At 33.4% G+C, this 12,807-nt stretch overlaps 1 pseudogene; it reads left to right on the top strand.

The window, feature by feature from the left end:
- The first annotated feature begins 221 nt into the window (after positions 1-221).
- LOC138311982 (uncharacterized) lies at positions 222-2,198 on the top strand (annotated as a pseudogene).
- Positions 2,199-12,807: the final 10,609 nt, after the last annotated feature.

Here is a 12,807-nt window from a genome sequence, read left to right on the forward strand (position 1 = left end):
TCGTAGGGCAAGATAATCGTTGTCGAACTAATTTAATTTAATACCTATTCTAATTCGTTTAAAATAAGAAGTGTTTTGTCTTTAGTTACTGTTTTTTTAATTCTACCACTGTGTTATTTCGTAGGGAGAATACCTACATAGACAATGCCCTATTCCCTCTCGCACTTGTCAATAAGATTGTTTATGTTATAATTAAGATTTGTGTGTCGGACTGATTTCAGAATTAAAACAAGCCTTTAACCTGTTTGATAAGAACAATGACGGTAAGATCTCCAGTGAGGAGCTGGGTTGTGTGATGAGGATGCTCCGACACAACTACTCACAGGAAGATATAGATGACATGATCAAAAACGCCGACACTAATGGTATGTTAACACAGTTTACACATGCTCCAACACCGACAGAGCATGAACGATACCCATCAATTGAACAATAACGAATAATATGTGTTTTCTCAATCAAAAACAGCAGCAGACGAATTTAGTATTTTTTCTTCGGTTATGAAAATTACTCAATTTACATCATTACCATCATTGTAAACATTGAGATTTTTATTTTACTTTAAGACGAAAATATTAAGAAGAAGTCTTTGCGTCCCGAAAAAATTCCATGGCACTATGCCCTATAGGGAATGAAATACTTACGTTGTTTCAGATGCATTTTTGTGCTAATTAGACACATATCAATACGATTAAACATCAGTTATTGTTAACATAATGGATATTATTTAAGCTCTGTCGGCGGTGGACCATCTTTAAATGTAGGACATACTTTGATTCATCAAAGGTATAAATCAGACAACAATATAATCTTAAGAGAATACATAGCTTTCTATAACGTTTTATCATTAGTTTGATCTGAAACTGGAAATTATAAGTTGTGGCAAGATCAAGTTTATTCAAAAGTTTTTTGTTGATATTGTGTATACTGTAATATTATGCTGGAAGGGAGGCAACTACTACTACTTTTGCAATTTATCTGAAAACAAACTGAAATGTTCTGACGGTAATTTGTATTTGTTCCAAAATTAATTTTACAGTGCAAAGAGTTAATTGTTCATTCAAAAATAAAATTGCCAATATGATGCTAATTTTAAATTGCAAAGTGGGAATCTTGCCTATTTAATTCGTTTCGTATATTTCAGAAATGGTTTCGTGGAATTCGACGAATTTGTAGTGTTGATGAGACGGTGGCATCAAAACACGGAAGTAGATGGCGCCGCTGCATCTACTTCCGTTTCTTCCATTAGCAACGAGAAAACAATTGGAGGCATTTAAAGTGTTTGATATGGATGGCAATGGCTATATAGATAAACATGAACTTCGATACACTATGCGGAGGCTGGGAGAAAACCTATCAGAAGAGGATATAAAGGAAATGTTTAAAGAGGCGGATCTAAATGGGATGGTATGATTGATTTCAATGGTAAAATATATCCAACTTGTTATATACACCAGCATACATTTATGTTCAGTAGAGTTATCAGTGATCAGCCGTATATAGTTATGTGCAGACGAGAATATTTCCAAGAATATTCAACGAATTACATTTATAAGTGATAACAAAGTAAAGATTATTGTTTTCCATTCCTTTTAAACATGTAATTCTCTCTTTGTGATAACCGAACCCTCCCTAACCCGTCCGAAATTATATCATCAACCATGACCGGTTTAGGGAAAATCCACCTTATATAGTTTATATTGATAACTTTTGAATATAAGTAACATAAATCCACATGCAACGTTTTTTATAAAAAATAAAACAAATATAAAAAGTGGTACTGAAGTGTATTATTTAATTCTACTTGAATGACATCTTTCTCTACAATCATTATCTGCCTTTTTTTTCCTTTGCTATGAATCTGGAAGTATTGCAAAATTCACTATCCCCAAAAGATTTTCAATATATATCTATATCATACTGTACAGTCAAACCTACCAATAAAATCCACTCAGGAAACAAAGACAAATAGCATTTATACACAGGTAAACTGGGTTGAAATTGATTGATGCGTCTCTAAAATTGTCATATTAAACACGTGGTCTTTATACGGAGAATGGGTCCTTGAGTAAGGTTTGAATGTTTTTGCCTTAGGCTGAATATTGATGTAGTTTAGTTCACATTTTACAATCCTCTTTTGTTTGTTCCAGAAATTCACACGGCTACTGCATCACCTACGTACCGAGGAGCCTGAATAGAACCGACTACTTCCTTCGTAAATTTATAAACAATGAATGACATTAATTACCCGTTCTTCAATGTCTGTTCACTGCAGTTTTTTTTTTCTTTTTGACGTTATTTTTCATTTAAAGAAACCATTAAACTTTATCGCAAAATTACCGGAACCGGAAGCTGATATTAAATCCCGGTACGATAAAATAACAACGAGAGAAAAGGAAGTGCTTGCATGGTGTTATAAAGTGTGTTTAATTCATACACAACTTTGTCAAGTAATACGATAACATTATAAGAAATATATCGAAAGGCATAGCGTCATAAGGGACACATGTGGTGTTTCTTACCTGTTAAGGAAGGCAATGCACGCTGTCATTGATAGGTCAAGGTTACTGTGTTATTTCGCACAAAGTAAAAGATACAGATGTTATGGAGGGAAAACGGTGATGGATATACAGATTAACTGTCACATAATTAGGAGCGGATTAGAACCAAGTGAAGAACAGAAATATTTCATCTTGTCCGTAGTCACTGACGACTGACTGCTACATGATGAGATGGTTGCTACAGAAACGTAGACCAGGTACCCTTGTAGACACAATGTGAACGAAGGCTGACCTTCCAATATAATAACAGAAGAATTACTGGTTGTAGTTATACACAAGACGCCTCGTCTGGCAAATTGTTTGTTTTGCGAAGGTTGAATGAGTCAATTTAAAATTTAAAAATATATTAATATTCGTATAATGTTTTTAATTAACACCCACGGAATATGCTTAAAGCACAAATTAGGGCTTAACCACCACAACCACCTCTAAAACATGGTTAGAACTGACGCTATTTTTTTATAATAAAATCTGGTGTTGAAATTTCCATTTTACATACTCACATTGCGGTGACATCAACTGTCGCCAAATTAAATCACCATAACTGTTGTGTAACAATATGAAGACTATTGTTCTCTGACAGGATAAACCCTATTTTCGGATAGATAAAACTTACCTTCGGTTGTTCATTGATAGAATAAAACCTACTTCAGGTTGTTCACTGATAGGATTAATCCTACGTCCGGTTATTTGATCCCAGAAGTAGTTTATAAACATCAATGTAATGCATTATTGGTAATTTTTGACTCAGCATTCAACAATGAGGCTTTAATTATTTACTTCAGTTTTGCAAAGTATATATTGAATGACGTTATACGGCAGTGAAGGGCAGATCTATATCGACGTGATGTGGAGATGATATTTATATATATGTGAACTTTATATCAGATTTTGAATTGTGATATATTACCTCTTTGAATACTCATTATTTCCCTATGTATTTTATTTCCCCAAGAATGGTTTATTTCGTTGTCAATATAACATTCCAAGCAAAGATGATGACACTTAGGTACTCTATACTCACCTGCTTTTTATTACGTTTTTCATGTAACTGTATATCTAGAGTTATTTCCCTTGGTTTGACATTTATCTGCAGGTATTTTTAAATGCTGCGACATATTGTTTGAAGGAATTTTTTCGTTAATATGTTTGTGCTTTTAATGATTCATTTTTTAGATGGGTGAAACGTTGGGTAGATTTTTTCAAGCAGAACTAAAATATTTGTATGCCAGCTAATTCAGTTTAACTTGACACGACAATTCATGCATTTGAACTATGGTGTTGTTATTTATTTGCTCTGTTAAACGTACTATTTTTGTACTGGTTTTAAATTAAGCGGACTTGCGATGATCCGAACACCGATAGTCCGGAAAAATCCAGACAGGATGATCAGGGAATGGATTTGAATTTTGTCTAAATATATGGAATCTGTCAGTCTGGAAAATTCGCGATCCGTGCTGTTTGGAGCATAAATGTTCGGATTATCGAAAGTCCATATAAACGTAGAAAACAGGTGCTGTTATCGTAGATAATGCTATCGCATAAAACAAAAATTTCAAATTTAATGTCAAAATGAAATACATGATTACCTTCAATATGTTGTTAAAGTTAAATATCCATTCTTATTTATTTCAAAATATGCATATGAAGTTGTGAAAGAAAAATTCAGATATTGATTTAATGTACAGTTAATGGCGAAAAATAATCTGTACTTGTTGAAACACGAATATAATTGATGAAATGTGTCACATTTGTATATCTTGTATCTCGTCTAAACAACTATCTTGTAAATTGCATATTAGTAACAACAGTGCATGTTTACATATATGTAGGATTGTGTCGTCAGAACTGTTTAAATAACACGGGCACTAGTTAAATTAAAACTGTGACAGAGGTGGGAACTAATAGATAGCGAGTCTATGTAAACATGAGAGATACTTTGTATTGACATTAGTTCTAGTCGTGAAACATGATGTTTTGTTTCACTTTAGTAACACATCGGTTGTGTGTACGTTTAGAAAACAATTCATAGTGATTTTAAGTAGTTTTGAGTTTGATTGTAACCATAAAAAGTGATAGTAAACCTCTATAGTCTAGCAATGCCGATGTTTATCATGTATTATTATGTATTATGCATGAATAGAGATGGCGTAACTCTACGCATGCGTACTAAAAATGTTTGATACATTGTTGCTGAGGTATCCAATGTATTCTGTTAGCTGTTAACCCCAGTAGCACACATTATTTTCATATGTAAATAGTTGTTTGTACAAATTCAACATGTAAATAGATTTCCTACCTTGATTAAAATGTTGTTTAAAAAATCTCATTATAACATGCGTTGTGCTCTATTTAATAGATATACACACATGTACACATGTTGTATATCGGAATCCAATTACACTGTAAAAACACCTTTACCAAAACACAATATAATGATGATATTATCAAGGATACCCTTTCTATTTATTTCGTGTTGTTGCTGATATAAAAAATTTAATTCCTTAATGGAGATAGGGATACCTTTATCAGTAAAACAGTCACACGGAGTTCCGATTAAAGTCAAATTACACGTATCTAAATAACTTTATAATTCCTTAAACGATGACTACAGTATATTGACCTCACAAGAAATTGGTCCATTCAATATTCTTACCCTTCAATCAAACCTTCGGATATAATTTTATACATTTTACCTCTATACTACAGTCTACATTTCAGCAGAAATGGTCGTGGATGATGGGATTAAAAGTTCCTGACAAACATAAAATCATTTTAGTGCTACATTACACATCAATTTCGAACCTTGACATTAATATTTTGTCCGTATGTGCGCTGGTCAAAACATAAAAATCGTCATCGTAAACTATCAACTATATGGTACTAAATATTCGTGTCGTCATCGTGAGCCATACGAATGTCCACCTTACAAAAAATGTCTTTTAGAAAAAACAATACTTTTTCGAAGATTGATTAATGTATAGAAATGGAACTGCCAAGGTTAAACTGACGTAGGTAGAACGTGAGTTATCGTTCTTAAACGAAATGTTAACACGTCTAAATATAATTTTCATTCCAACATATAATTATTGAATTCTTAATTCGACTAGTTGTTATTATATTTACTTTCGTTATGATAGTGTGTACCAAAAATTTTGAATTTGTCAATTAAATCTAATTAATAGACAGAATTTAGAAAGTAAAAATGTAACAGATGTTTTGGTGGACAGTGTATAGTGTATACAACACCTGTTTGAGAACAGCAAAGCTTGACCACGAGTAAAAACCACAGAGCGTATCATGCAAGTACATGTTTACCCATTGGGCCTCTTAGAATTACTCAAAATTCCTGTGTTTATCCCTAAAATAAATGCCCATATCCACAACATATGTAATCCTAAGCACTTATATAATGGCCGAAATCAATGTCAGCTGTATGAAATAAAGTATGAATTGGCACCTTAGCATCTCCTTCATCCTTGATATATCAATCCACGCCAAAAGCAAGACTGTACAATCTTATATAGATGTAGAGTAGAAATCCATATCAGCTGTTATGAATACAGTTTTTAAACACTTAAATCAAAACCTTAACCTTGTGATTTCGGACCGTTGGGCTTCTTTCTCAAAATCCAGCATTTTCTTCCTTAAAAATAATACCCATTACAACACTTATAATCCTAAATTAATACAGAAATCAATGTCAATTGTTTTGGGAAAGAATTTTTAAAACATTTTAACCAAAACCTGAAACTGGTTATTTGGTCCATTGGGCCTCTTGCAATTTTAAAAATCCTGCATTTTCTTCCTTGAAATGATAGTTCATACCCATCACAACACTTCAATATTAAATTCAAAATTAATTAAGAAATTAATGTTACTCGTGACAGATAACAGTTTTTCAATACTTGCACCAAAACCTGAACCTGGTGATTTTTGGCCCATTGGCCTCTTGAAATAGATCAAAATCCAGCATATGTTCATTAGAATGATAATTCAATACCCGTCACAAGACTTATAATCCTGAGAAACCAATGTCAGCTGTTACACAGATTACAGTTTTTCAACACTTACACCAAAACCTTAACATGGGACGCTGACGCCGACGCCGACCGACGCCGACGCCAGAGTGATTCCATAATGCTCCCTCTCTGCTAGAGTCGAGCTAAAAAGAAATTACAGAAAGAAAAAAAGTATAAAACAGACAGTGTAGCTGATAGCTTACATGGGTCAATATATTCATGATTTTAAATAAAGCGATAATCTTAAGTTTAAGCAACATAAAAAAATTCGCGGTAGTGTTTTCGGTATATATTAATTGATCATTTTTTCAATACTTTGTGGATCAAATGTTCGCGGTTATAGCAACATCCCTCGAAATCCGGAAAATGTTCATTCGCCGTTAAAATTGTTGGTTATACGGTACAGACAAATGTAAACAATAGAATATAACAGAAAAAAAACTATTTTTTATTCCCAAAAATCATTTACACACACTATGTTAGACAAATATCATCATAACAAGGACGACAGTTATAGTGGGGTTGTAAGTATAGGGTTTAGTAGATAATTCTGATACAAAAATGCACAATACTATAGAATAAATATAGAACCATTGATGTTCTTAACAACAACATCGTGGTTCACTATTGTAACAGGGTGCAGGATTTATAACATATTATTAATCACTGCCTCTGCCAGAAATCAAACTCGAGACCTCTGAAAAACTAGTCTGACTTTCGAGCTTAAGAAGAACTTCTTTCTAGCCGAGTGGTATATCGCGACTATTACTCACCAGGGTTACCTATTTATCACACCAATAGATACATGCATGGATATCAATGCAATAATAAATCATAATCTGACACAAGATAGAAAATATCACATGCCAATTCCCCTGGTATTACAAATTCTGTATTTTACATATTACAAAGTTATCTGGCCTTGTGGGTAGGTATTGCTTGTGACGTCATGGATTTGCGAGCGTAACATCATACTCTTCAGAGCAAACAACGAAATTTACGCTAAAAACAGTCTCTCCCAGGGCTCATAGCAGTCCCATCATTCATCTCTGTCAACGAATCACGAGCTGGCCGTCTGGTGACCTCGGGTCATGGAATGATTATCATCATGGACGATTGTTTAATACATAGCGCCCCCTCCTGTATCTATACAATGTATGACGTCACCCATAGGTTTTGAAACGGCGAAATGTCGTATGCAAATCGTGAGACTATTTACTTCCAAGAAAATCCTGTGTATCCGAAAAATAATCCATTATTGTTTGATTTACAGAATGATCAAATATATATTTTATCGGAAACTGACAGTCGTTAAACAGGAGTAGGATACAAAAGGAAACTTACAATATCTATTTAATAATTTAGTATGCATAAACAATACGTTTTTCAAGAATCTCGAATTTTCGCTGGCCGTTTACAGAGGTGAAATTGTGGAGACAGCAATGCACCCTGGTAAGAGATTGATGCTAAACCAAATAATGACGTCACTATGGATACCTACATGTACCTGCAAGAAAAAGTAACTCAGTAATTGGCATAGATGGAATTGTTTAGACAATATCTGAAACATGATGATACATACATACGTAATTCATTACATATGTTCTAATAGACGTCCGAGATCTACAACACATAAAATGCAGCAAATGGTATAACAAATCATATGATAAACCAAATATGGTTTCTTTATAGTAAATACATAATTTCAAACAATTGAAAATGCGTGATAAAAATATAACAAATGACAAAGGAAAGTAGAATACAATCAGTACAATGTGTACGTTATCACATTATGATAAATCACCATAAAACACACAAATCATAAAAAATAACATACATTTACTGTAACTTTAGTATTTTAGGTGACAATGATGTAAATACATGAAAAATTTGTTTAAATAAGGTTCAACTTTATAGAGAATACATGACGTCAGTGCCTTAAATAAATAAGCCTTATTTTTGGGAGGGCTAGGAGAGACAAAAGTGCGCGGAACCTACGGGCGAAGCCACTTTTTTCTTTCTGGTACTGAAGCCCGAAAATTCAGCTTATATCGTTAAGGACATTAGTCATGTATCTTTTGTTATACTGGCCCCCCCCCCCCAAACCAATTACAAAAAAAAAGAATGCGACAATAATGATTATTTATATTTAACAGTGTTAAAATTTAATACCATCATTTGTAATAACAACAAGGTTCAACAAACCTTGTCTGCATTGGAATCGGCACATGTGCATAAATCACAGCTGTTTACCGTCAGAAGCCGATTACAGCAAACAATATTACCATGTATGTGGTATGTGTGTTACGACAATGCCGAAAATTTGCATGGATTGCACAATAAAGCAAAATAACAATATAAAAAACAAGAGCTGCTATCAAAAACAAAGTACATAAAAGTTTGGTAGTCTGTTTTTGATAGAGGAAAAATACCATTTGTCGGCGATGGAGCGTCTATTGACTCGAAGTGCTGACTAGATGTAACAACGAAACATGTTACAACTCTATTGTTCAATGCGACCTTAGATAATCCGATGAGAGAGATATACCATCACAGTCTGTGCACTTAAAATATTTTACAGTTTATTTCACATAACATTATCGTTATTAATACAGTACAGAAGAAAATGTCCGCCCAAATAAAACACATATAACGTTAATACCCGGTTACGTTGTTAGTAGTACTTCTGGTTCTGTCAAAAACTCACAATCATATGCTTTCGTTTCTTTTTTGCGGTTTCCATAAGGTCTTTATTCCAGAAACATATTAACATCTTAAGTTGTAAACGGCATTCAGGAAACCTCCAAACATATAGAAAGGGATTAACAAAAACTGTTCAACACTATCAAAATACTGGCGATAAGGTACACACCATGTGCATCATCGAATTTGTCAGGATAGATCAAAACGAACACGTGATGACAAAATAGCGGGAAATACAATCCGTGAAATGTGAGTCCAATTACTAAAACTTTATACGTGGTTCTGAAAATACCTCTTGTAGTTACTCCGTTCATTCCATCTCTATCTCTCATTTTCTTTATTTTGGTGCATATCAATGCGAAAGCTACGCCGAAATGAGTCTTAAGAATATACTGTAGTAGATGTGGATAATTCGTCCGTATTTACCAAACGATATATCGATACCGACAGGGCGCAGTCCCAATTAGTATCGATCAAAAATTAATATTGCAAAGAAGAAAGAAACGATCCAATTAATGGCTTGCCAGACACGAATGCGTTTGGTAGATTTACTCTAGTAAGGTAGAAAATACTCGTAATATATACAGATACATCTATCGATAGCCAGTCCACCGACGCCAGAGAAGGAGCAAACGCAGAGGTCAAAGTCCAGATCTGAAGGGAAGTGGACAAGAAAATTTCAGCATAGCTTCAGGTAAGTCAGAACTCAGTAAGAATATGTGAAAATCATGAAAGGACAATCCAGTGAGCAGGTCACTAACGGGTCAGGTTCATAATAGGAAACTTTATCTTCTTAGGAATGATTTTGACTCGCTGCAGTGAAAATAAATGCTAACGTATTTGGTATGATGAGGGCTAATGCATACATGACATATATGACTGCTGTGACATTTCCTGTGGACGATCTGTGTTTATCCGTATATGTTATGTTATTCATGCTGATTTATATGTTGGTTTATTTTGTGAAGAAAACAGTTTGGTTGATAGACATCAGGTGTAAGCAGAGGAAAGCGAAACAGATCGTTTATGTATTGAACTATATCGAAAAACTATATGTAATTAACTGTGTATATGGACTGCCTGAAATGACGTGTTGTTTTCTGATGTTAAACTTGATTGGTTTTATCTTATTTTAAAACGTCTATCGGAAATAGTTTACCTTAATCTTGTATATGGATTGACTATATACAATTTTAAGTAAAATGCTAAAAGCCATGGCCTCTAAACTTTACTATATCCGTATTATCTAGGTATAAATTACAGGTATATATCCGTATTATCTAGGTATAATTACAGGCATATATCCGTATTATCTAGGTATAATTACAGGCATATATCCGTATTATCTAGGTATAATTACAGGCATATATCCACATTATCTAAGTATAATTACAGGCGTATATCCACATTATCTAGGTATAATTACAGGCATATATCCGTATTATCTAGGTATAATTACAGGCATATATCCACATTATCTAGGTATAATTACAGGCATATATCCACATTATCTAGGTATAATTACAGGCGTATATCCACATTATCTAGGTATAATTACAGGCATATATCCGTATTATCTAGGTATAATTACAGGCATATATCCACATTATCTAGGTATAATTACAGGTATATATCCGTATTATCTAGGTATAATTACAGGCATATATCCGTATTATCTAGGTATAATTACAGGCATATATCCGTATTATCTAGGTATAATCATTACAGGCACATATCGTATTATCTAGGTATAATTAACAGGCATTATATCCACATTATCTAGGTATAATTACAGGCCGTATATCCACATAATCTAGGTATAATTACAGGCATATATCCACATTATCTAGGTATATTTACAGGCGTATATCCATATTTTCCAGGCATTATTACAAGAATATATCCATATTATCTAGGTATAATTACAGGTATATACATATTATCTAGGTATATTTACAGGCGTATATCCATAATATCTATGCATTATTACAAAATATATATCCATATGATCTAGGTATAATTACAGGCATATACATATTATCTAGGTATGACTACAGTCATGTATCCCTTTGTATTCAGGTATATTTACAGGCATATACCCATATTATCTGGGTATAATTACAGACATATTTCCATACGCCACATCTCCATTACGTTTATAATTGATCAATAAAATTATTATTAAAGGTACAATGTGTGTTAAAATCTGTGATATCATCCATTTTCAATTTCTTTCATGTGCTATATGCATGACACAATTTATGGCTTTACCGTACAGATTAGAGGCATGTTAAATAACCACTGTTTATCCACGTAATATGTTATAACATTATGAATAGTTTATAACGTTCGATTTGAAGCAATGCTGAAATTCAATGTTATTTACAAACCTCAGTTGTTGCAATATATGTGGATATCAACGTGCTTTAGATCAGTGTAACAAGTGCTTGGATGGAAGTCTAATTGTCGCCAGGTTTACCATTTCATTCTCCACATTATGTATAGGGTTTCATGGCAGTTAGATAGATGTCTAATGGAGCCCTCGCCCTTCGGTTCGATCTTCAAAATCTATTCCGTTGTTTGGTAAGAATACAATTATCAGTACCACACCATCTATTGGTCAGATTCACTCCTCGAGATGCGTATGCTCTTCTTTTGACAGTCAAAGCCTTAAAACTGCTATAGTACTCGGTTTATGTTTAGTATCCAAGCGGATATGCTATTTCTTACTTATAATATTTTGGGGATATGCTGGGATAATTGTCTATTGCAGAAAGTCCTCTTGCTTTTTTTCTATACTTTCACACATATTTCGTCATCGTTTTTAGCTTCGTGTTTAAAATTGTATATTTTCAACAATAATCTGAAATGAAACAAAAACATGCTAGATCCCCACCCACATAATCTCATCCGAGAACTATCTAGATTGAGAGGATATCAAGATATTAGGCTTTCACCTTTTAGGATACATCATTATCTTACCCTGGACAAAGCAGGGGTTTTACTATCACTGTCGTTATAATCCATCACTGGATTATCTCATACGAGAAAGCGAAAATAATAGTATTTCTAATTCAAATGATTATATAAAGGCGGATTGTTTCTGTATTTGTATATCACAATTCCTTTCAAGGATGTATGGATATTAACGTCATGTTGTGACGAGCGTAACGTTATTGTTATTCGCTCACAAAATGATTAGGCCTACGTCACTTTCTATACTTTGCTCCAAGGGAGGTAATTTTGTAATATGTCTTAAGGACGATTAACAAATGAGCATGTTCTTAAAGATGCTCCACCGCGGACAGAGCATAAACGATACCATTCATTTTGAACAAAAGTTTAATAGTGTGTCTAATAAACAGAAAAATACTTATAAAATATCATTTGTTTTTTGGTTTTAGTGCATTCTCATAAAGTTTTTTCATTACATTTAGGGTAGGGCGTAGTGCCACGGACTTTTTTCGGGGCACAATTAATTATTGCTAATATTTCAATCTTGAACAAACATCAGAACTTTT

The sequence above is a fragment of the Argopecten irradians genome, unplaced genomic scaffold (genome assembly GCF_041381155.1).
Source record: "Argopecten irradians isolate NY unplaced genomic scaffold, Ai_NY scaffold_0174, whole genome shotgun sequence".
Classification (NCBI taxonomy): domain Eukaryota; kingdom Metazoa; phylum Mollusca; class Bivalvia; order Pectinida; family Pectinidae; genus Argopecten; species Argopecten irradians.